The sequence below is a fragment of the Bombina bombina genome, chromosome 6 (assembly GCF_027579735.1).
Source record: "Bombina bombina isolate aBomBom1 chromosome 6, aBomBom1.pri, whole genome shotgun sequence".
In the NCBI taxonomy this organism is placed as follows: Eukaryota; Metazoa; Chordata; class Amphibia; order Anura; family Bombinatoridae; genus Bombina; species Bombina bombina.
This window is the reverse complement of record NC_069504.1, coordinates 1,117,689,260-1,117,712,364: the sequence shown is the minus strand read 5'-3', so window position 1 is coordinate 1,117,712,364 and position 23,105 is coordinate 1,117,689,260. Positions and strand designations below refer to the sequence as shown.

Sequence of the window (23,105 nt, the reverse complement as noted above, 5' to 3'; positions counted from 1 at the left end):
CGTTTTTTGTTTACTTTATCTTTTAATGGATGTGGCGTAAGCTGAGATAGCCCCCCTCAATACAGCTTTGGCCGCCTCCCAAAAGAGGAGGGGGTCAGCAATGTGTGCTTTATTAATATCCACATAAGTGTGCCATTCCCCCAAAATATGTCTATAGAAGTTTGGGTCCCTATATAGGTAAGATGGGAAGATCCATTTGTTATTTTTGTGAGCCGAGCCTCCCACGTGGACCGTTACTGCTATAGGGGCGTGGTCCGAGATTGTTATAGGGTCTATGGTTGCCTCCACTACTCTCGGGCACAAGCTTGAGGAAACCAAAAAATAATCTAATCTTGAGAGGGTGTCTTTTGCTACGGACATGCATGTGTATTCCCTGTTTTCTGGGTACTTGGCTCTCCACACATCTTGCAAGTTCAATGATCTCGCTAGTGTGCGTATCATCAGTGACTCTTTTTTGGAGTTTAATACTCTCTTAGACGAGGGGGTGTTTCTGTCAGGATTAGCAAATCTATCAGCGGGGACCTGTGGGGCAATGTTAAAGTCTCCTCCGATAATGAGATGTGAAGTGGTGAAGTTCATGATTTCTGTGTGCAGTGTCCTCAAGAATAGTTGTTTTTGGGTCTGTGGTCCATAAACTCCAACCAGTGCAAAAGCTAGCCCCCCAACCTCTAGCTGAATCATGACGTACCTTCCTTCCTGATCAGTTCGTGTTTTGCCAATGGTGTATTGTAGATTTTTCCTAAATAGGATTGCAACTCCCCTAGCTCTCCTCTGCTCATATGGTGTGTAAATAACCTCCCCCACCCAGCTCTGCTTCAATTTTTGGTGTTCTAGCTGCGATAGGTGTGTCTCTTCTAGAATGGCAATGTCAGTTTTTCTGGAGTGTAAATAACGTAGTATTGATTTACGCTTTTGCGGGGAAGTGATGCCTCCTACGTTCCAGCTTACTACAGATAAATGACTATTCAATATAGTGTCGTTTCTTATGTGTTTGCAGTGCTGAAGTGTGTGGTATTATAGAGTGTTGGGTTGTGATAGCATTGAAATACCTTGGAAGTCTCGTGGGTTTTATGAACGTGCTTTGTTGGCTAAAACTAACTTCCCCCTTCGCTTGGTCTCCGGGAGAGAGGTGAGCATCCTGTTGGCTAGATAAAAAAACATTTAGTAAACAATGAAAACAACAAATTTGAACAAACATCCTAAATTTAAACAAATGAACAAATTAAGTCTATTTCTTCTCCACACCTTACTGGTGTTTCTAGTAAGGTTACTTTATGTGTACAGTACACCCCCCCCCCCCAAGAACCAGATTTCGTGGCTAGGTTTCTAAAAAGCTGAAATGTTAAGAAAGCTAAGCTGCAGTAGATTACTACTTTTTGTTCTCTCGGGTACTTCCCGGCTAAAGGGTGGGCTTTACTAGGTGATGGCAGCCAGGGGTCATACCCCCCAGCCAAGGAATAAGGTTGCCTCCTCTGGGTTTTTTGTTAAGGTGTTTATATCACTAGGGTGCTAACTGTTGTTCTTTCATGATCTATTTCGAAGAACATCTTTCAAAGGGTTAACTAGATTGCTCTCAGGTATAGATCTTCAAACCTATGCGTAATTAAGTCCTCCACCTCGTGAGTAATAAAAAGACAGCCCCCCCCACAGAGATAGCTAGTATTTTCTGACCTAGAGAATTTGCATAGTGCAACAGGTCAGCCAGGGCATGTTCTAGTATATGTTTCAAGAAAGTCAGTAGCAGAGTCTATTAACTTCACATGTATACAAACCCCATCTAAATAAGATTTAGTATGCAACACTTGGTCCTTTGAGGATCTATTTTCCTCTTTATCTCACAGAATGCGTGAGAAAGCAAGTGTCCCGAGTTCTGTGATTGTATCTTAGGACTAGTCTTCTCTCCTTCAGGTGTCTTTAGCTGTGAGGTCTTGCTCCTGCTTTAGATATTTCTGGAGATGTTTGGGATCCTCGAAGAATTTTACCCCTTGCTGGGTCTGAAGTCTGAGTTTCGCTGGGAACAGCAGCGAGAAGGGGCGGCCAGCCTCCATAAATGTTTTGCAATATGGTGAGAATTCCCTTCTTCTCCTGGAGATTTCCACTGAATAGTCTTGGAAGATCAGAATTTTTTTCCCCTCAAAGCATAAGGGTGAGTTCTGGCGATATGCTCTTAGAAGTAAGATCTTATCTTTAAAGTTGAGGTATCGGATCATAACTTGACGGGGCCCTCTCGTGTTTTTCTGATCTTGATTGATGTTACCCACCCTATGGGCTCTCTCTACGACACACGGCATGTCCTCGGGCTTCAAATGTAGCAGAGTAGGCAAGGTTCGTTCAGCAAATTCTATTAAGTCTGTACTGGGCACCGACTCTGGCAATCCAACAATGCGCAGGTTGTTGCGCCGTGAGCGATTTTCCAGGTCGTCGACCTTGTCAAGCAATGTTTTATTCTGGGCCTCCAGTGCTGCTATCTTTGTAGAGCTTTCTCTTTGTAGGATTTCTCCGTCACCTACTCTCTGCTCAACATGCTGTAGTCTAGAAGAGAAGGTCTTGAAATCAGATGACAATGAGTCCATCCCCGTCTGTAATTGCTCTATTTTAGGGAGGAACAGAGCAGATATCTGGGCCACAATGGGGTGGGTATCTGGCAAGTCTCCTCTGCAATCTCTGCAGCCATGTTTTCTGCAGCGTGTACCTCAACTGCAGCCTTGGTTTTCCTTTCTTGGTGTTTTTGTCTATTTGACATGGTGCAGGTGGTTTTAACAAAACTAGAGTAGTACCTCTGCATACACTTTCCAGAGCGTGTGTTTTCACTTTCAGTAAATAAAAACAAATACAGAGGAGATACTAAAGTCCTGTAGCCCTGATGGTATGCATAGATAGTCAGGCTCTCATGATTTGATCATTGCAGCACTTGTCCAGTGATTTTATGTTTGCAGTTTGTAAGGGGGCTCAGTGTACTGCGTAGTTATTTTTTCATACTCCTAATTAGCATCTCCCCTCACCACAGAGGTCTCAGACAGTGTCTGCATTTCTTAGTCAGTTTTTAGTAGAGCTGTATATCTAGAAATCTTCAGGAAAGGGTGTCAGCACTCTGCTTTATGTCTGCAGGGATTTTGTTTAGTTATCGTTGCGCAGTCTGTATAGTGAAGGCCGCGTGTGGCTGCGGCCAAGGGCAGTGTTAACTTGATATCTTTTCAGTCAAATAAAATAAAATGTTGCCCAAGGGTTCCCTTCATGTGCCTCATATCTTTTGGTGCTGGGGGTCAGGGTTTTAAGTCAGTGCTTGTAGGGCCCCTCTGTTATGACTGCTCGGATTAAAGAAAAAATCAAGATGGCGGCCGCAGCTCCACCATGCGACTCACCAACGGCGGTTCTCTCCGTGTGCTTCCGACTTCTACCTTCGAGCACTTTAACCCTCCAGACCGGTCACACCAGGGTGGCCTCTCTTCTTCCTCTCTCCGCCGTGCGGTATATTAGCCTCTCGCTACTGTTGTCCGGTTTCTGGGTGAGTTATTCCTTTTGTCCTTCCCGGTGGGGGAGCAGGTCTAGTTCGCTCCTAGTGCTTCGGGTCCGGGCAGGTATAGAGAGCTTCCCTGCCAAGGTTTTGCAGCTTTTCTGGCCGTATTAATGCTAAAAGACTTGGACTGCGAGCTGAGATGTTACGGAGCTCCACAGTCTTGCGTCTTCCCGCAGCGGCCGCCCACCGGAAGTCCCGTGCCCTGAAGTTTTACTTGCAGGCGACTAAGGATTTCCGTCAATCATCTTCATTATTCATTGTTTTTTCTGGAAAGCTTAGGGGTCAGAAAGCTATGGCTACCTCTCTTTCTTTTTGGCTGAAGAGTATCATCCGTCTGCAGCCTCCTGAAAGAATTACGGCTCATTCTACTAGGGCTGCGGCTTCCTCAGGGGCATTTAAAAATGATGCTTCTGTTAAACAGATTTGCAAGGCTGCAACTTGGTCGTCTCTTCATAATTTTTCAAAATTTTACAAATTTGATACTTTTGCTTCTTCTGAGGCTGGTTTTGGGAGAAAGGTTCTTCAAGCAGTAGTGCCTTCCGCTTAGGTCCCTGTCTTGTCCCTCCCTTTTCATCCGTGTCCTTTAGCTTTGGTATTGTATCCCACATGTAAGGATGAAATCCGTGGACTCGTCATATCTTGTAGAAGAAAAGGAAATTTATGCTTACCTGATAAATTTATTTCTTCTACAATATGACGAGTCCACGGCCCTCCCTGTCATTTTTTAAGACAGGTATATATTGTATTTTTGTTAAACTTTAGTCACCTCTGCACCTTTGGCTTTTCCTTTCTCTTCCTAACTTCGGTCGAATGACTGGAGGTGGAGGGAAGGGAGGAGCTATATATACAGCTCTGCTGTTGTGCTCTTTGCCACTTCCTGCTAGCAGGAGGTTAAATCCCAGAAGGATGAAATCCGTGGACTTGTCATATCGTAAAATAAATACATTTATCAGGTAAGCATAAATTTCCTTTTGCGTTCGTGTTTAAACGCTGAAAAAATGGCAATTTCAGCGTTAAAACAGCACCGCAGCCATTACAATTCTTGTCGGTATAGCTGTACCGCAAGCCTTTTAGACTGTTACGCAACGTCAGTCCCGAACATGTAAAAATTATGTTTTTTCATGGGACTTCCATGGCGCTGCCATTACGAGTTTTGCGGTGAGGCTAAAAAGCTTGTGTTGCAGCCTATACAGAAAAGATCCGCAATCTGACAGCAGTAGTTATGAGTTTTACGATACAAAACCGTTACATATAACTAATAACTAAAGTGTTACAAAGTACACTAAACACCCATAAACTACCTATTAACCCCTAAAATGAGGCCCTCCAACATTGCAAATACTATATTAAAACTTATTAACCTCTAATCTGCCGTCCGCTAACATCGCCCCCACTATACTAAAGTTATTAAGCCCTACACCGCCGCCACTATAATAAACCTATTAACCCCTAAAGCACAAGCAACCCACAACTAAATATACTAAATTAAACTAATAACCCCTAAACCAAAAACCCCCCACATCGCAATAAATTTAAAGGGACACTGAACCCAAATTTTTTCTTTTGTGATTCAAATAGAGCGTGCAATTTTAAGCAACTTTCTAATTTACTCCTATTATCAAATTTTCTTTGTTCTCTTGCTATCTTTATTTGAAAAAAGAAGGCATCTAGGCTTTTTTTTGGTTCACACTCTGGAGAGCACTTTTTTATTGGTGGATGAATTTATCCACCAATCAGCAAGAACCCAGGTTGTTCACCAAAAATGGTCCGGCATCTAAACTTACATTCTTGCATTTCAAATAAAGATACCAAGAGAATTAAGAAAATTTGATAATAAGAGTAAATTAGAAAGTTGCTAAAAATGTAATGCTCTATCTGAATCACGATAGAAAATTTTTGGGTTCAGTGTCCCTTTAAACTAGTAACCCCTAAACCTAACACCCCCCTAACTTTATATTAAGATTACAATTTCCCTATCTAGATTGTAAATTTCCCCATGTATTTGTCTTATCGTATTGTTTCTCCATTGTAATGTTATCCTTGTACCTATGGGCAGCATTGCGGAATCCGTCGGTGCTTTATAAATAAAGAATAATAATAATAATAATAATAATAATAATATCTTAAATTAAATCTTACCTGTCAAATTAAAAAAAAATAAGTTTAAACTAACAATTAAACTAATATAACTATTAAACTAAAATTAAACTAACTACCAATTAAATAAACTATATTACACATTTAAAAAATCCTAACACTACTGTAAAAATTACAAACTATCTAATTACAAAAAAATAACAAACACTAAATTACGAAAAATAACAAACGGAATTAATCAAAAATAAAAAAGAATTACACCTAATCTGAAAGCCCTATAAAAATAAAAAAATAAAAACACCCAAAATAAATAAAAAAAACCTAGCCTACTACCAATAGCCCTTAAAAAGGGCCTTTTGTAGGGCATTGCCCTAAGTTAAACTACTCTTTTACCTGGAAAAAAAATAAAAAGACCCCCCCAACAGTAAAACCCACCACCCAACCAACCCCCCAAAATAAAAAACCCTAACAAAAAGCTAAGTTATCCATTGCCATGAAAATGGCAATTTTATGGGCATTTAGCTATTTTGCATTGTCCTTTTTTAAGGTTTTTGCGTGGGTTTTTTTTTTAGTTTAGGGTTTGGGCTTTTCGTAAATGAGCTAAGTGCTCTTTAAAGGGCAATGCAAAAGAGCTAAATTCCCTTTTAAGGGCAATACCCATACAAATGCCCTTTTCAGGGTAATGGGTAGATTAGGTTTTACTTTATTTTTATTTTGTGTGTTTGGGGGGTAGGGGTTTGTATACTGTTAGGGAGCGTTTGTTTTGTTCTGTAGCAAAAGAGCTGTTAACTTTAGGGCAATGCCCTACAAAAGGTCCTTTTAAGGGCCCTTGGTAGTTTATTCTAGATTAGGCTTTTTTATTTAGGGGTGGGTATTTTTTTTTTTTTAAGGGTATTAGAATAGGAATCATTTTATTGTTTTAGATAATAAACAACAAGTCATGTGATCAGGGGACTGTCAGAAGGTGCTTCGATACAAAGTAATCAGAGAGGTAAAAAGTACATTAATATAACTGTGTTGATTGTGCAAAACTGGGGAATGGGTAATAAAGGGATTATCTATCTTTTAAAACAATTAAAGTTCTGGTGTAGACTGTCCCTTTAATATATGCTATAAACTTAAAGAAACATTGTACACTAGATTTTTCTTTGCATAAATGGTTTTGGGAGTGTTTTTGTAATAATGTATAGTTTTGCTTTTTTTGTTGTTTTTTTTTAAATAACATTGTACTTATTTTCAGACTAACCAAGTCCCAGAGTTTTAGATTTAGACTGATGTATATCAGATTCCTTCTGTTTGCATAATGGGTCTTTTCATATACAGGGGAGGGGGGGAGCATCTGCCTGTTTCTGCTTTCTCGGCCCATTTTAGTGGGTGTCCCAGCCTAACCTCATCAACAGAGCTAAACTGGAAGATTCCAAGTAAGTTTTTAAAAGGTTTGATACTTTATTTTTATATCAGTATCTGTGCATATTCTTATTTATAGTAGTGTCTATTACATGCAAGAGTATGACGATTGGTGTATACTGTCCCATTATTAATAATAATAATAATAATAATAATAATACACAATGTAAAAGCAGCAGTATACACACATAAAGTGCAACCAAGGACCGCGTCCTGTTCAGGAGTAGCTCAGGAACGGATCTGGAGAATAGGATTAACTACATGTTTAACTGCTTTCCATGAAAAAATACAGTCATGTGTCCACGTTTGAGCAATAACAAAATACTCTAATGCATTATAGCGTTATGTCATGAGTGACACTGTGATTGACATTACCAATCATTCAAACTCACAGAACAGCTGCAATACACGTTCTACACAAACCCAATTATACAGCCGAGCACACTACACATAGCACAAACAACGCAGGAAAAAAGTGTCTTGTCGCTTAAGTGAAGTGAAGAAACATCTGTGCATTACTCAGCACGTGCATAAATAAGCACATCTGACAAGACGACAAACAGTGAGCTGTCTTTTTATTTAAAGGGATAGTAAAGTCCAAATTAAACTTTCACTATTCAGATAGGGCATGTCATTTTAAACAACTTTCTAATTTACTTTTATCATCTAATTTGCTTTGTTCTCTTGGTATTCTTAGTTGAAGGTAGGTAGGCTCATGTGCTAATTTCTAAGCCCTTGAAGGCCGCCTCTTATTTAAATGAATTTCACAGTTTTTCACAGCTAGAGGGCATTAGTTCATGTGTTTTATATTAGATAACTTCACATGCATGTGCACAATGTTATTTAAGAGTCAGCACTAATTGACTGAAATGCAAGTATGTCAAAAGATCTGAGATAAGGAGGCAGTCAGCAGAAGCTTAGATACAAGGTAATTACAGAGGTAAAAAAGTATATTTCTATAACAGTGTTAGGTATGCAAAACTGGGGAATGGTAAATAAACGGATTATCTATATTATTTTTTTTTGTTTTGTTTTTGTTTACTGTCCCTTTAAGGCTGGCACAAATTTGCATGTAAAATGAAAAGCAGAGTCGCCGCAACAAGTGTAGACAGTAAAATTAGAGAGACGGTCAGTTAACGCATGTACAAAATGAGAAATATACACACAAACATACACATATATATATATATATATATATATATATATATATATATATATATATATATATATATATATATATACTCAAAAAACAAAGTATTGCAGTATGCAGTGATACCTTTTTTATTGGACTAACATAATATTTAAAAGACAAGCTTTCTAGAGTTTTCCTCACTTCCTCAGATCTGAAGCAATACTGATCATTCTGATATAGATACACATCACAAACAACAAATGGAAGGGAGGGAGGGGAGTGAGAGGGGTGTCATAAAAGCAGAGAATGTGTCTGGAGGAGAAAATAGCTGAGAATAGCCAGAAAGAATAAATAGAGAAGAGTAAATAGGCCAGATGAGAGGAAAAACAAAAGGAAAAAAGAAACCAATATAGGACAATAAAATGAGAGATTATAGAAAGTTATGGTAGTGTGTGAGAAAGCCAGAGTCTACATTAAGTCCTTCATTTCTGGTATTGAAATGTGTGATCATTTTCATCTCAAACGTCTTTCGTTCATGAGAGTCTTTGAAATTCCCTTTAAGAATTTTAATCCTGAGGTTAAGGATGGAGTGACCAGTCTGGGTGAAAATATATATATTATACACACACATACACACACACACACCACCACAGAGCTACAAGGTACGTTGTGCTGCAGAATTCTCTACCATTAAATATGTTCCGGATGAATCATTTTGCCTGCTGGTAAAAAAAGCTGCTTGTGCCTGTTAAAACCGCCAGATATAAAAATTAATACTGCAGTATTCTTTCTAAAAAAAGCTAATGAACAAGAGGCAGCTGCAGAAATCAAGCTCCCTGTGGGGGGGCAGAGAGTCTAGCTAATATGAAAGGATGCTCCTGCAGCGGCTTTGAATACAATTAACTCATTAGCTGCTTGTCGGGTACATTGTCCCTTTAAAGTGACATACAACAAAATTATCAGAAAAAATTTGGGTTTAGTATCCCTTTAATGTCTCTTTCATGATTCCAATAGAGCATTACATTTTAATCACTCCAATTATCAATTTTGTCTGCCTCAGAGCACACACACATATACATATATTAGCCTTTTACCTCCTCTGCTCAGGAAAATTAAGGTACAACTAAGCTACAGTGATCAAACAGTTTGGAGAATTGTGTGTTGCTATCAGTGTATATTACTAAGCCATCTATTGCTCTAGATAACTGTGGCTCACATTTTGCACCTTCCATTTCAGGCTCAGTGACAGCGCAGCTCAATCAGTAAATCATGATCTGGCTCCAACATCAAATGACCGTACTATCCAAGGCAATCTGTGACCGGTATAAAGAACAAACTGACCAAAGCTAAGGGATTAAACTTACTGTACACTAAAGTCAGCAGTGGAATCTTCTCTAAATATTTATTCTAGTATGGAGTATTGTAACACAATTTATCAACTTCTGTATTGTGCAGAACATAGAACAGGATTTGGATTCTGTGGAAAGAGACCACTGGGGGTCATTTCTCACCAATAGCAAAGAAGAGGTTAAATCACTGTTTTCTGCATGTTTCTTTGAACCAAGACATTAAAACAGTTTTGTCTACATTGCTGGTTTCTAGACATCTTGGGGATTAATAACTTTTTTAAACATTTTTGGGATGTCTACTGCATTCTGAGCAATGTTTGTTGAGATCCTGTCTTAGAAGGCCATTCCCATTGGCCGTTTACATAAATATAAAAGGTGCTAGTAGCTGAATAAGTAACACTAAAATAACAACAGTACTACTACACTATCTATAACAATAATGATAATAAACAACAAAATGCTCCATAGTTTACTAGAAATCTGATTATAGACTTCCTGAATCTGTCTGGCTTCTAAGATTTCTGAGCTACTTCACATATTTAGCCCAGACACACATTAGACAAACAAATAAAAACTGAAATGAGGAGAGAATTCAACGCCCAAAAGGGAAACTACAGTTGTGGATGCTTTAGAAGAAGATGTGAAACCAGACGCCGCCGCAGAGGTTTTCCTACGAGGTTATTTAATCTTATACAAGAATGAAGAGTATTTTCCAGGAATGCAGACTTCTTACACTACAACCGATTAACCGTTTCAAGACTCAGAACAAATGGCAGTTATTTCTGCTGCCCAGTGGGACCCTCTGACCGGCTGCCCCACCATATGGGACTTTTATTTGCAGGAACAAGTCATTTATTAAGTACAATCAAAGTAATGTAATCACAGAGTATAAATACTTTGTCTTTGTGTTTAACCATGTGTTTTGAAAAGGGAATTTAAAGGAAAATTATTTTGTGAGTAGAAATGTCCCTTTAAATAGACATTCTGATGCAAGAAAATGAAATGATCCAGTTTGTTAGAGCATGCTTATCTTTGCATTGCTGGCACTAAATTACTATGCATTTAAAAAGGGACACTCAAATCAAAATAAACTTTTATGATTCAGAAAGAGCAGCAGATTTAAAGTGATTGTAATTTTTTTTAAGTAGAAGTATGTTTATTTAGCATTGTAAGGTGTTTATACAGAGGGAAGGCTCAAATGACAATCAGGAGGAGGAGGCCATTTTGGCACAAGCCACCAAAAAAATGTTTGTTTTTTAAAAACTGTATTGGTCATATTAGCGATACAGAAAGTAATCAGACATCCAGTTATGGAATGACCGTTATAAACATGTTATAATATGAAAACATAAACAAGAAAACTTATCTGTATACTTCATTGTCCTGAAGAGGCTTCTGGGAGTAGATGTACTTGATCTGTTTATCAGAGTGATTCTTAGGTAGAAATATGGATCCAGTTCATGAAGCATTGTCCATCCCACCCAAGTATATTCTATTAAAGTTTATCCAGTACAGTAAATAAGTGTAGCTTGGGGTGAGGGATAATATTGAGACATCGGCCGCAGGGAGGATTTTGTTGCTCACCTTTGGTAATCAGTCATAAGTGAAACTAAAAGGGGTGGGTCGGTAACAGTCAGATTGTTATTGGTTTGGGCAGTATCATTACCACGGGGTGTCTTGTGAGATTTCCCATAGAAATTTAACGTCTAGGAAGAAGTCTAGTTCATTACGTCTAAGGCAGGGGTGTCCAAACTTTGCTCTCCAGAGGTTTTGGAACTACATTTCCGATGATGATCAGCCAGCATTTTATCTAGCTGAGCATCATGGGAAATGTAGTTCCAAAACCTCTGGAGAGCAAAGTTTGGACACCCCTGGTCTAAGGTAACCGTATTCTTCCAGTACTAGTAGTTCAGAAACTATCTTTCCACATATTGTAAGTGGGTGGTGCGATTGTTTTTCAGTTGCGAGCTATTAAGGATTTGGCCGCGTTCAGGCTTATCTGTAAAAGCAGAGACTGTAATTTACAGGGTATTTACGGGAGGGCGTTTAAAAGAGCTATCTCAGGGGTCAGTCTAAAGCTGTTGTCTACAACTAATTGTGTCTTTCTATGCTTTCCCAGTATGTGTGTATAGCCTTGCAGTGCCACCACTACCTGCCTCTCCGCTTTCTCTCCAGCAGTCCCCAAATGTGTTAGGGTATATTAAGTGCATTTTCATGGGGTCAGATACCAGCGCATTAGGATTTTGTAATTAAGATCTAATATTTGGGGAGAGGTTGAAGACTTATGAGTATTATGTAAGATTTGTTCCCAGTCTTTGTCCGATAATTGTATGCTTAACTCTTCCTGCCATCGTGAAATATATGTTGGGGTTGTGTCACGTAGTTTAGATAAAGTTAGTTTGTGAGATAGTGATAATGGGCTACTAACAGTGTATTTGTTGAAGCATAAGATCTTGTATGGTGTCAATTGTCTGAGGAAGTCTGTGCTGTGAAATGAGGTTTTTATAAAGTGAGTCAATGTGAATGTAATTTTTAATGAATAATTGTCCGTTTTTTAAAAATACTATTAAAAACAGGAGAACTTTCATTCATTCAAATTTACATTGAAGCGGTTTTTAAAAATACTTCCCTTTTTCCTTTATAAAACCCAGACCGTAGATCCCGTTTCTCATGCTGTACTTAGATTATCAATGACGAATCCGGCTTCTTCCAATCGTTGCATGGCCTCATGAGCTAGACACCTTGGGTGCACGCAACGATTAGAGGAAGCTGGTTTCGTCGTTGCTGTGCCAAGTACAGCAGGAGCTGCAGGCTGGTCTGGCTGTTATAAAGAAAAAGGTAAGTATTTTTTGAAAAACGCTTTAATATAAAAGTTTAATGAATGCGACCCAGTTCTTAATAGCATTTTTAAAAACCGGGCACTTATTCATTAAAATTTACATTCACTTTAAAGGGATAGGAAAGTCAAAATTAAACTATGACATTTTCTAATTTACTTCCATTATCAAAATTTGCACAGTCTTTTTATATGCACACTTTCTGGGGAACAAGATCCTATTGGGCACGTGGACAAGCTCACAGGGTATACGTATACTAGTCTGTGATTGGCTGATGTCTGACACATGATACAGGGGGTTGGAAAATGGGATAAAAAATAAATTTGCCAAAAAAAAATAAAAAAAAATCTACTGCTTATTTGAAATTCAGAGAAAGTGTTATCGCATTGTCGTTTTTTTTATTATGCACTTGTAAATGATACAATTCTACTGTATTTAGTGGTCCTTTAAAGGGACACTGAAGGCTAAATAAACTTTTATGATTCAGATAGAGCAGCAGTTTTAAGACACTTTACAATTTACTTCCATTATTAAATGTTTGCAGTCTTTTTATATTCACATTTTCTGGGGAACAAGATCCTACTGAGCATGTGCACAAGTTCACAGGGTATACTATACTAGTCAGTGATTGGCTGGTGTCTGTCACATGATGCAGGGGGCCGGGATATTGGAGAAAAATTTTTTTGTCCGAAAAAAGATCTATTGCTTCTTTGAAATTCAGAGTAAGTGTTAAATAATGGTCTTTTTAATATGCACTTGTTAATTATGCAATTCTACTGCATTGAGTAGTCCTTTAACCCCTGAGTGCCAACGACGGCTCTGAGCCGTCGCACAGTTTCCCACTCTGGTGCTAACGGCGGCTCAGAGCCGTCGCTAGCACTCTCCCGCCTTGAGGGAGATCTGGGGGCTCCCAACCACTCCTACCTCGGCGATCGGGCCTGCATAGTGACAGGCATCGCCGGGGGCTTCACGTTTTGCACGGTGACGTCACACACATTGACATGATGACGTCACCTCGCAACTTTATTAAAAAATTACAATACAAAATATAGGGAAAGGGGGCATGCTGCTTAGACACCTGTATCTCAGGCATCTAAGCAGCTACAGACCCCCAAGATCGACCATTGGAAAGGTAATCGCCTAACTTTTCCAACTGTGTGAGTCATGGGGATCTGGGGAAAAAAAAAAAAAAAAAACCCTTAAAGGGACAGTCTAGTCAAAATTAAACTTTCATGATTCAGATAGGGCATGCAATTTTAAACAACTTTCCAATTTACTTTTATCATCAAATTTTCTTTGTTCCCTTGGTGGTATTTTTTAAAAGTTAAACCTAGGTAGGCTCAAACTGATTTCTAAGCAGTTGAAAACCGCCTCTTAGCTCAGAGTATTTTGAAAGTTTTTCACAGTTAGACAGTACTAGTTCATGTGTGTCATATAGATAACATTGTGCTCACTCCCGTGGAGTTATTTAGGAGTCTGCACTGATTGGCTAAACTGCATGTCTGTCAAAATTGATAAGGGGGCAGTCTGCAGAGGCTTAGATACAAGGTAATCACAGAGGTACAACATATATTAATATAACAGTGTTGGTTATGCAAAACTGGGGAATGGGTAATAAAGGGATTATCTATCTTTTTAACAGTAACAATTCTGGTGTAGACTGTCCCTTTAAATCATCTTAGCACCCAGGTGGGAAAGTGTTTTGCACTCAAAGGGTTAAAAGGGACAGTCAAGTCCAAAATAAACTTTCATGATTTAAATAGGGAATGTAATTTTAAACAACTTTCCCATTTACTTTTATCACCAATATTGCTTTGTTCTCTTGGTATTCTTAGTTGAAAGCTAAACCTAGGAGGTTCATATGCTAATTTCTTAAACCTTGAAGGCCTCCTCTAATCTGAAAGCATTTTGACAGTTTTTCACCACTAGAGGGCATCAGTTCATGTGAAGTTACCCAGGAGTAAACACTGATTGGTTAAAATGCATGTCTGTCAAAATAACTGATATAAGGGGGCAGTTTGCAGAGGCTTAGATACAGGGTAATCACAGAGGTAAAAAGTATATTAATATAACAGTGTTGGTTATGCAAAACTGGGGAATGGGTAATAAAAAGGGATTATCTATCTTTTTAAACAATAACAATTCCGGTGTTGACTGTCCCTTTAACCTACACAAAGGAGGGGGGTCAAACACATAGGCCCAAAGCAGAACTTTTTCAGTTTCTCTGGTGAGCTTTTTTATATTTTGCAGCAGTTTAAAATTGCTATGCAAATCAGATGCAGAGAGAACAAAGAAAATACATTTTATTAAGTTTTAAAAATGTCTCTTGAATAAATGTGTTTCCTTTGCTCTTGTCTAACATCACATAAGTTATTAGGTATAAATCTAGCAATAAAAAAAAGGTGCATTTCTCACAAGAATATCTAACATTCAGGAGTCACAGCTTTGCAGACCAGAAAAGTCTATGCGCCAGGGTTAAAAAAAATCCCTGAGAGCCTGTCATCAATCAATGCGCTGCCGCTTAACAGCACTGCTCTCTGGCTTCACTGTGTTAAAGGAAAACTTACATAGAGCGGCCAGAGCACAGCGTTTTTTAAAGAGAACCGCCTGATGTGGAGCAGTGCTTCAAAGCAAAAGCAGATTGACCGATAACTAGCTCTCAGGGACCTGCATGTAACAGTTCCTGTATGCTGCCTTTTCTGCAATGACATCTCAGATCACAGCATGTTCTGCCTTGGAGCACATAGGTAAAGTAATTTTTAGGAAGTGCAAGGCTTTCAGCTTTAGAGCAGAAAGAACATTTTTACCCAATCAAAAGCAGAAGTTGCACATAGCAACCAATCAATGGTGTTCTCTAGTTTTACAGTTGCAATGCTATGGGCTCGATTTATCAAGCCGTTCGCCTCCTCATCAGACTGCTGCTTTCTAGCCTCTTCTTTACCTCTTAGGTGGAGAATTTCAATCTCTCAGGACTCATCCAACCGGGGTGATTGACAGCTCCGGGCCGCGTGTGATTGGCTGTGCTGCACCCAAGTGCAAAATAGTGCTCATGTGCAATGCTGAATTCTGGCGAGCTGGGGTGGACAGGGCGAATATGTACGCCCCTGTCCGTCCTAGCTTGATAAATCGAGCCCTATGTGTTAACCACATTGTGAGGGTAAAGCACATAATACATTTAAAAGCCAGTTCCTATACGAAAACCAACAAAGTACTCCCAAACAGATATAATCTTCACTAATGAAAACAGTTCAATATAAATATACAACTTGCAGCATTTCTTTTTGCATTTGTTCATCCCTTTAACTTGGCAATGCACTAATAATCACATGCAAACGCAACGTCCCTTTAGAAGACAACAATGGTATTGATGAGACACACAAAGGTGAGTGTAAACCAATAATTTAGTCCCTCAGTAACTAATCATAGACTGAAAACCGTTATATGGCTTCCAAAAATGTAACCTCTGGCTACAAATAGGTTTTGTATTCCCTAAAGGTCATAATTATATCTGTATGAACTCACTAACTCCTGGGCTCCATTACTTCATTTATTTGTGTCTACAAATAAAGCTCCCTTTGGCAAGATCAGGGGAGTATGCAGAAGAAGCAGACGGGTTTTCTCGTTACAGAATTATTTTATTGACCTGCATATGCGCTAAGGCTCTCTGCAAGTCCTGTGAGAAGACTGAGCCAGTATACAACAGGACATGAGACATTGGTTAAAAATCCAGCAGTGACAGCGAGAGACAGAGCAAGATAGTGAGACTCTCTTCGGTTGGTGTCTAAACTATTCCATTTTGAAAACAGTATTTGCTATCATGGTTAATTGGCATGAGTAAGTGAGTGATAAAAACCAAGAACGCAAGAGACCGGTATGGTTTGTATCTTATTACTGAATAAAAAAAACCTGTTTATTGCTCTGTCTGTATGTTAATTACATATTCCTGCTAAATCACACGCTGCTGAAAAACATGTTATACTGCAGCAAATGCAAGGTTTTTTAATGCATAGCTTCACCATATTCCTTCAACATAATGAGCACCTGGAATGGTCCACACCAAGGTCAATAATGCACAAAATAAAGATATACCGCTAGCTCCAGCTTTTTATATATATATATATATATATATTTATTTATTTTTCTTTCAAATTAAAAATGATCTATTTGAAAAACCATAATGGAAATTGAATACTGAATGAGGAAGTGGACATTTATCCTAAGCAATCCTTTGAGTCAGTGTTAATACGAGGCAGATTGAATGTCAGAACTGAGACCCCTTTACAAAGTCTGACCCCTTTGAACCATAATTGGTTAACTACTTAACCAATTAAATAATTGGAAGAAAACTATACATTAAATGGACATTAAACACTTTGAGATAGTAATATAAAATGATAAATAGTATATATAAAAATAACTCTGCAATATACATTCAATATTTATTTTGTCCCTTTCTCCTGTAATTCCACTCTAAAATTATGAGCTTTTCAGTTCCTGTTAGAAACAGAAGTGCAGAACACTGTTATATTCCACACAGCCATTGGCTGCACACTCTAGTGACCTATTTATAACTGTCCCTAATTGGCCACAGCAGAGAAAGTAACCTAAGTTACAACATGTTAGCTCCCATTGTTTTATAGACACTAAAACTTTACACTTATGTTGTCACTATTTAAACAACTAATGAAACTTTATAAAATAAATCTACATGTTATCCTCAGAATAATCTTTGCTCTGAATGCATCATTGTATCTAGCATTTATTTAGTGTTTAATGTCCCTTTAACAGGAACAGTAACGTCAAAATTAAAAGAATGAAACCCATTTTTTTTTCCTTTCAGGATTCAGACAGAACATGCAATTTTAAACAACTTTACAGTTTACTTATATTATCAAGGATCAGCAATGCACTACTGGGAGCTAGCTGAACACATATGATGAGCCAATGACAAGAGGCATATATGTGCAGACACCAATCGGCAGCTTGCTAAATCCCAGTAATGCAATGCTGAACTAAATATGCTTTATTTTCAACAAAGGATACCAAGAGAACAAAGCAAATTAGACCACAGGCATAAATTAGGAAGTTGTTTACTACTGCATTTTTTACTTGAATAATGAAAGTTTCATTTTGAAATTACTGTCCCATTTAAATAGATCATACAATTTTAAAACAACTTTCCAATTTACTTCTATTATCAATTTGCTTTGTTCTTTTAGGATCTTTTATTGAAAAGCATACCTAGGTAGACTCAGACGCGCTCTGCACTCCCAGGAGCTAGTTGGCAATTGATGGCTGCACATATGCCCTTTGGCTCGCCTGATGTGTTCAGGTTGCTCCTTGTAGTACATTGCTACTAAGCCCCTCTTCATCAGGGGATACCAAGGGGACAGATTTGAGAATAGAATTGGAAAGTTGTTTGAAACGGCTTATTCTCTCTAAATCATGAGTTTAATTCTGACTTTACCGATCATATTAATATCTGTTCTTTATAAAGCAAGGACACGTTACACAGCAGTATACAGGGGACCAGAACATACACACTGGATTATAGCATTACATGTTTAAACAAAGCAAGGCTGTTACAGGTAGAGCAACTCTCAAGCTCATCATTTATGCAAAAAAAGCTGTTGGTTTTAATACATATTACCGTGAAAAAAATTGCTTTTGACGTTTTTTTTTTTTTTAAATCAGACTGACAAATACTCTCCAAGATTATTAAAGGGACATTAAAGTGAAAAAGGAGAATGGAATTTTAAAAGACTCAATTTATTTGTATTGTATATTTGCTTGTCTTAAAAATGATGGGTCGAAAAGCATACCTAGGTAGGCTCAGGAGCTACAATGCACTACTGGGAGCTAGCTGGTGATTGGTGGCTGCACACAAATGCCTCGTCATTGGCTCACCCGATATGCGTAGCTAGCTCCCAGTAGTACATTGCTGCTCTGTAGTTGACTTTAACCCCTTTGCTGGAGTTAAACAAAGAATTATAAGCAAACAACAGTGCAATAATACAATACGTCTTTTTGCACTTTTATATCCCTTTAAGAGCAGGGGTATAATATACCCTCAACTGCATACTCAGCTGTAGTGCCCCTAGATTTGCAATGTGTGTGCTCACAGCACAAATCTCTTTAGGAACAGTTTGACAGTCACATTACACAGGGGCCAGAGGGCAGCACAGGCAGTCAGCCGCTATATAAACTTGGCAGACCAGGCAATGATCTGAGCCGTGATTTACCCCATGATAACAGTGCACAGAGAGTATCAACTGACTTGTTCTCAATGCTCAGATAGAACAAAAAGGAAATGAAAGAAGATCCAGATATCACTTTTACAGCTGCCTTTTCAGTGACTCATAACAACTGCAGCAGTTGTGTTTCGCTTTAAATTTAGAAATGAACTTTTTTTGGGGGGGAAATAATTCAAGGCTTATATGAACAGCTGTACTTACCTATGCAATGCATCATAATGAGCAATCTCCAGACATAAATGTCTGCTCCACAGAGCTAACAATCTTTTTACTTCTGGTGCACTGTAAAAATAAAGCCCCTTCACTAGCTCCAAAGAAATTTACATTAGGTCATTACACATACAGTATCTATCAACCTTAGAAACCATACATAAAACTGAGGAACCAGCTACACATATTTTTAATGATTTACAAATTTGTAGATATAAAATAAAAATTATAAAGCCAAGGAAACAAGTCAGAGAGTAACAGTTTCCGTGTCTCTAAAAAATGACAATCCCTGAATTTGTTGTCTGGATATTTATATCTAATTTAAAACTGAAGTATTAAAAAGGAGCATGCTTTTTTATACATATTTATATAACACTTCTAACATTTTAAAAAACAAATACAATTTTAGGAGTCTTAGTTGCCTGGTTACTGGGATTTGTCACTCTGATTTAAATGACTAACCGCAACCACAAGTACAAATTAAATATAGGAACACATTGGACTTCACTTCATGTGCCACACTGTCTGATCGCAGCTCCAGATGATAAAGAAAATTTAAAAAAAAAAAAACCTAAAAACTAAAGTTTCGTTTTTCATTTTAATTGCTTATTTAGGGGACACAGAGCGATGTATTAATGTAGATAATGTCAATTATATAATACTTATGGTTTCGTTATCTCACATCATTAGACAAAACAAGGAAAGGAATGTATAAAAGGTAACATGTCCAATCTTTCGGCATTTAAATTAGTATTAGCAGAGATGCCACCTAACACAGCAAACTATTTTATTTGCTGACAGAGTTATGTGACCCAACTGTCTATAGACAGTCAGGCCATAAATCTGATGGATTTACTAGAGCAGACAGAGGGCTCAACCCCTGCTGAGCTGGCACTAGTCTCAAACTGTCCTAACTTGGCAAGGAATCTGACACAGCACTAGCCAGATTAGACACAGCACTAGCCACAATAATGAGCACAGGTTATCTTTCCTGTGGGTAGTGCCAGCCTGCCCCATCCTGCCGCAGCATGCAGTGTAGGCTCTCCCCAAACAAGGAAGAAACTGTTCCCAGAAAGCACAGAGCTGACTTTGTTTAAGTGATGGTTTATTGCTCAGCTCCTAGTTTCCATAAGAAAAGAGACCTAACACACAGAAAATAAAAAGAAATCACTTCTTACATCATTTTTATAAAAGTTCTCTTTTTTGTAATTTCACTTTATATACCCCCCAATCTTTTTAAAAGTGTTAACCCCTTGAATGCCAAAGAGATCTGCAATGGATTCTACTGTATCCATGAGATTAAATAACAGTAGTAAAACTATAAGTAAAGCAGCAGTACTGTGCCCGCATATAAGTAAAGCAGCAATACTGTGCTTGCATATAAGTAAAGCAGCAATACTGTGCTCGCATATAAGTAAAGCTGCAGTACTGTACTCGCATATAACTAAAGCAGCAATACTGTGCTCGCATATAAGTAAAGCAGCAGCACTGTACCAGCACTATAAGTAAAGCAGCAGCACTGTACCAGCACTATAAGTAAAGCAGCAATACTGTGCTCGCATATAAGTAAAGCAGCAGCACTGTACCAGCACTATAAGTAAAGCAGCAATACTGTGCTTGCATATAAGTAAAGCAGCAATACTGTGCTCACATATAAGTAAAGCAGCAATACTGTGCTCGCATATAAGTAAAGCAGCAATACTGTGCTCGCATATAAGTAAAGCAGCAATACTGTGCTCGCATATAAGTAAAGCAGCAGCACTGTACCAGCACTATAAGTAAAGCAGCAATACTGTGCTCGCATATAAGTAAAGCAGCAGCACTGTACCAGCACTATAAGTAAAGCAGCAATACTGTGCTCGCATATAAGTAAAGCAGCAGCACTGTACCAGCACTATAAGTAAAGCAGCAGTACTGTACTCGCATATAAGTAAAGCAGCAGTATGGTACCAGCACTATAAGTAAAGCAGCAGCACTATACCAGCACTATAATTAAAGCAACAGTACTGTACTCGCATATAAGTAAAGCAGCAGCACTATAAGTAAAGCAGCAGTACTGTGCTCGCATATAAGTAAAGCAGCAGCAATATACCAGCACTATAAGTAAAGCAGCAGTACGGTACCAGCACTATAAGTAAAGCAGCAATACTGTGCTCGCATATAAGTAAAGCAGCAGCACTGTACCAGCACTATAAGTAAAGCAGCAGTACGGTACCAGCACTATAAGTAAAGCAGCAATACTGTGCTCGCATATAAGTAAAGCAGCAGCACTGTACCAGCACTATAAGTAAAGCAGCAGTCGTGTGCACGCATATAAGTAAAGCAGCAGTACTGTGCTCGCACTGCACATGTTGTTACCCAGCCGGCACATGGCTGCGAGTACAGTCACTACATAGGGTAATAACGTATAGAGAGATTTATACAGCCGGGCAGGGCAACACCAACTTGTCAGCACTTTGAGAGTCAGGATACATACATACAGGCAGGTACCCACCCCACACCGGTGCTTACCTCTTTCTGAGCTGAGGACCAAGACCCCTGCAGATGTATATCCTCAGGACCGAACAGCAGCAGCAGTCACCCAGCCGCCCCCTACACTCTCCCGGTTACCCCAACAGTCTCCCTTAGTTCCCCTCTCGCTCTTCCAGGCAGGACTCTGACGTCACCGCCCGCTCTATTCCCACCCCTCCTGCAGGACGGACAACAGCGCACAGCTGAGGCTCTGATTGGCTGATGGATATGTCACTCACAAGGTGCCCATTCCAATTTCCAAATATTTTTGCAGTAGGAGAGGGCTGTGGGATGTGCAGCTGGGATGGGAAACAGGAAGGGCTGCCATTCCCGGACACTGAGAGTGCTCAGTGCAGGGGCTGAAGGCAGCAGGGTGCTGGCCTAATGCCTATGTCACCTGTGCCCATCAGTTATAGTAAACCTTAGGAAAGTAATTTAACTTTATGTAATATATTGTAATGACGCCTAAGAGTTGTCTGCAGGATCCCTTCTTCCCAGACAAAATGTGTGTGTGTCAGAGATGGTACAGATACCTCATCATATGGGATACTGGTCATGGCAGTGCCCCTGTACCCAGTGCAGATGGTACATGAGCTAAACCTCTCATCATATGGGGTAGTGTAGTTATGACAGTGTTCCTGCACCCAGTGCAGATGGTACATGAGCTAAACCTCTCATCATATGGGTATTGTAGTTAAGACAGTGTTCCTGCACCCAGTAGAGATGGTACAAGAGCTAGACCTCTAATTATATGGGGTAATGTACTTAAGACAGTGTTCCTGCACCCAGTAGAGATGGTACAAGAGCTAGACCTCTCATCATATGGGGTAGTGTAGTTATGACATTGTTCCTGCACCCAGTGCAGATTGTACAAGACCCAGACCTCTAATCATATGGGGTAGTGTAGTTAAGACAGTGTTCCTGCACCCAGTAGAGATGGTACTAGAGCTAGACCTCTAATCATATTGGGTATTGTAGTTAAGACTTAAGACAGTGTTCCTGCACCCAGTAGAGATGGTACAAGAGCTAGACCTCTAATCATATGGGGTATTGTAGTTAAGACAGTGTTCCTGCACCCAGTGCAGATGGTACAAGAGCTAGACCTCTAATCATATGGGGTATTGTAGTTAAGACAGTGTTCCTGCACCCAGTAGAGATGGTACAAGAGCTGGACCTCTCATTATATGGGGTATTGTAGTTATGACAGTGTTCCTGCACACAGTGCAGATGGTACAAGAGCTAGACCTCTAATCATATGGGGTATTGTAGTTAAGACAGTGTTCCTGCACTCAGTAGAGATGGTACAAGAGCTAGACCTCTAATCATATGGGGTATTGTAGTTAAGACAGTGATTCCTGCACCCAGTAGAGATGGTACAAGAGCTGGACCTCTAATCATATTGGGTATTGTAGTTAAGACTTAAGACAGTGTTCCTGCACCCAGTAGAGATGGTACAAGAGCTAGACCTCTAATCATATGGGGTATTGTAGTTAAGACAGTGTTCCTGCACTCAGTAGAGATGGTACAAGAGCTAGACCTCTAATCATATGGGGTATTGTAGTTAAGACAGTGATTCCTGCACCCAGTAGAGATGGTACAAGAGCTGGACCTCTAATCATATGGGGTATTGTAGTTAAGACTGTTCCTACACCCAGTACAGATGGTACAAGAGCTAGACCTCTAATCATATGGGGTATTGTAGTTAAGACTGTGGTTCCTGCACCCAGAAGAGATGGTACAAGAGCTGGACCTCTAATCATATGGGGTATTGTAGTTAAGACAGTGTTCCTG

The 23,105-nt window shown here is 39.1% G+C and overlaps 1 protein-coding gene across 15 annotated transcripts in view; it reads right to left on the bottom strand.

Moving 5' to 3' along the window:
• The window catches only part of PPFIBP1 (PPFIA binding protein 1), a 650,864-nt gene extending 629,399 nt beyond the window's left edge, over positions 1–21,465 (bottom strand). For all 15 annotated transcript variants that reach the window (XM_053719064.1, XM_053719065.1, XM_053719067.1 and 12 more), the window contains exon 1: positions 21,315–21,465. The gene's annotated coding sequence lies outside the window, so the exon portion shown is untranslated. The remainder of the gene's footprint in view (positions 1–21,314) is intronic.
• Positions 21,466–23,105: the final 1,640 nt, after the last annotated feature.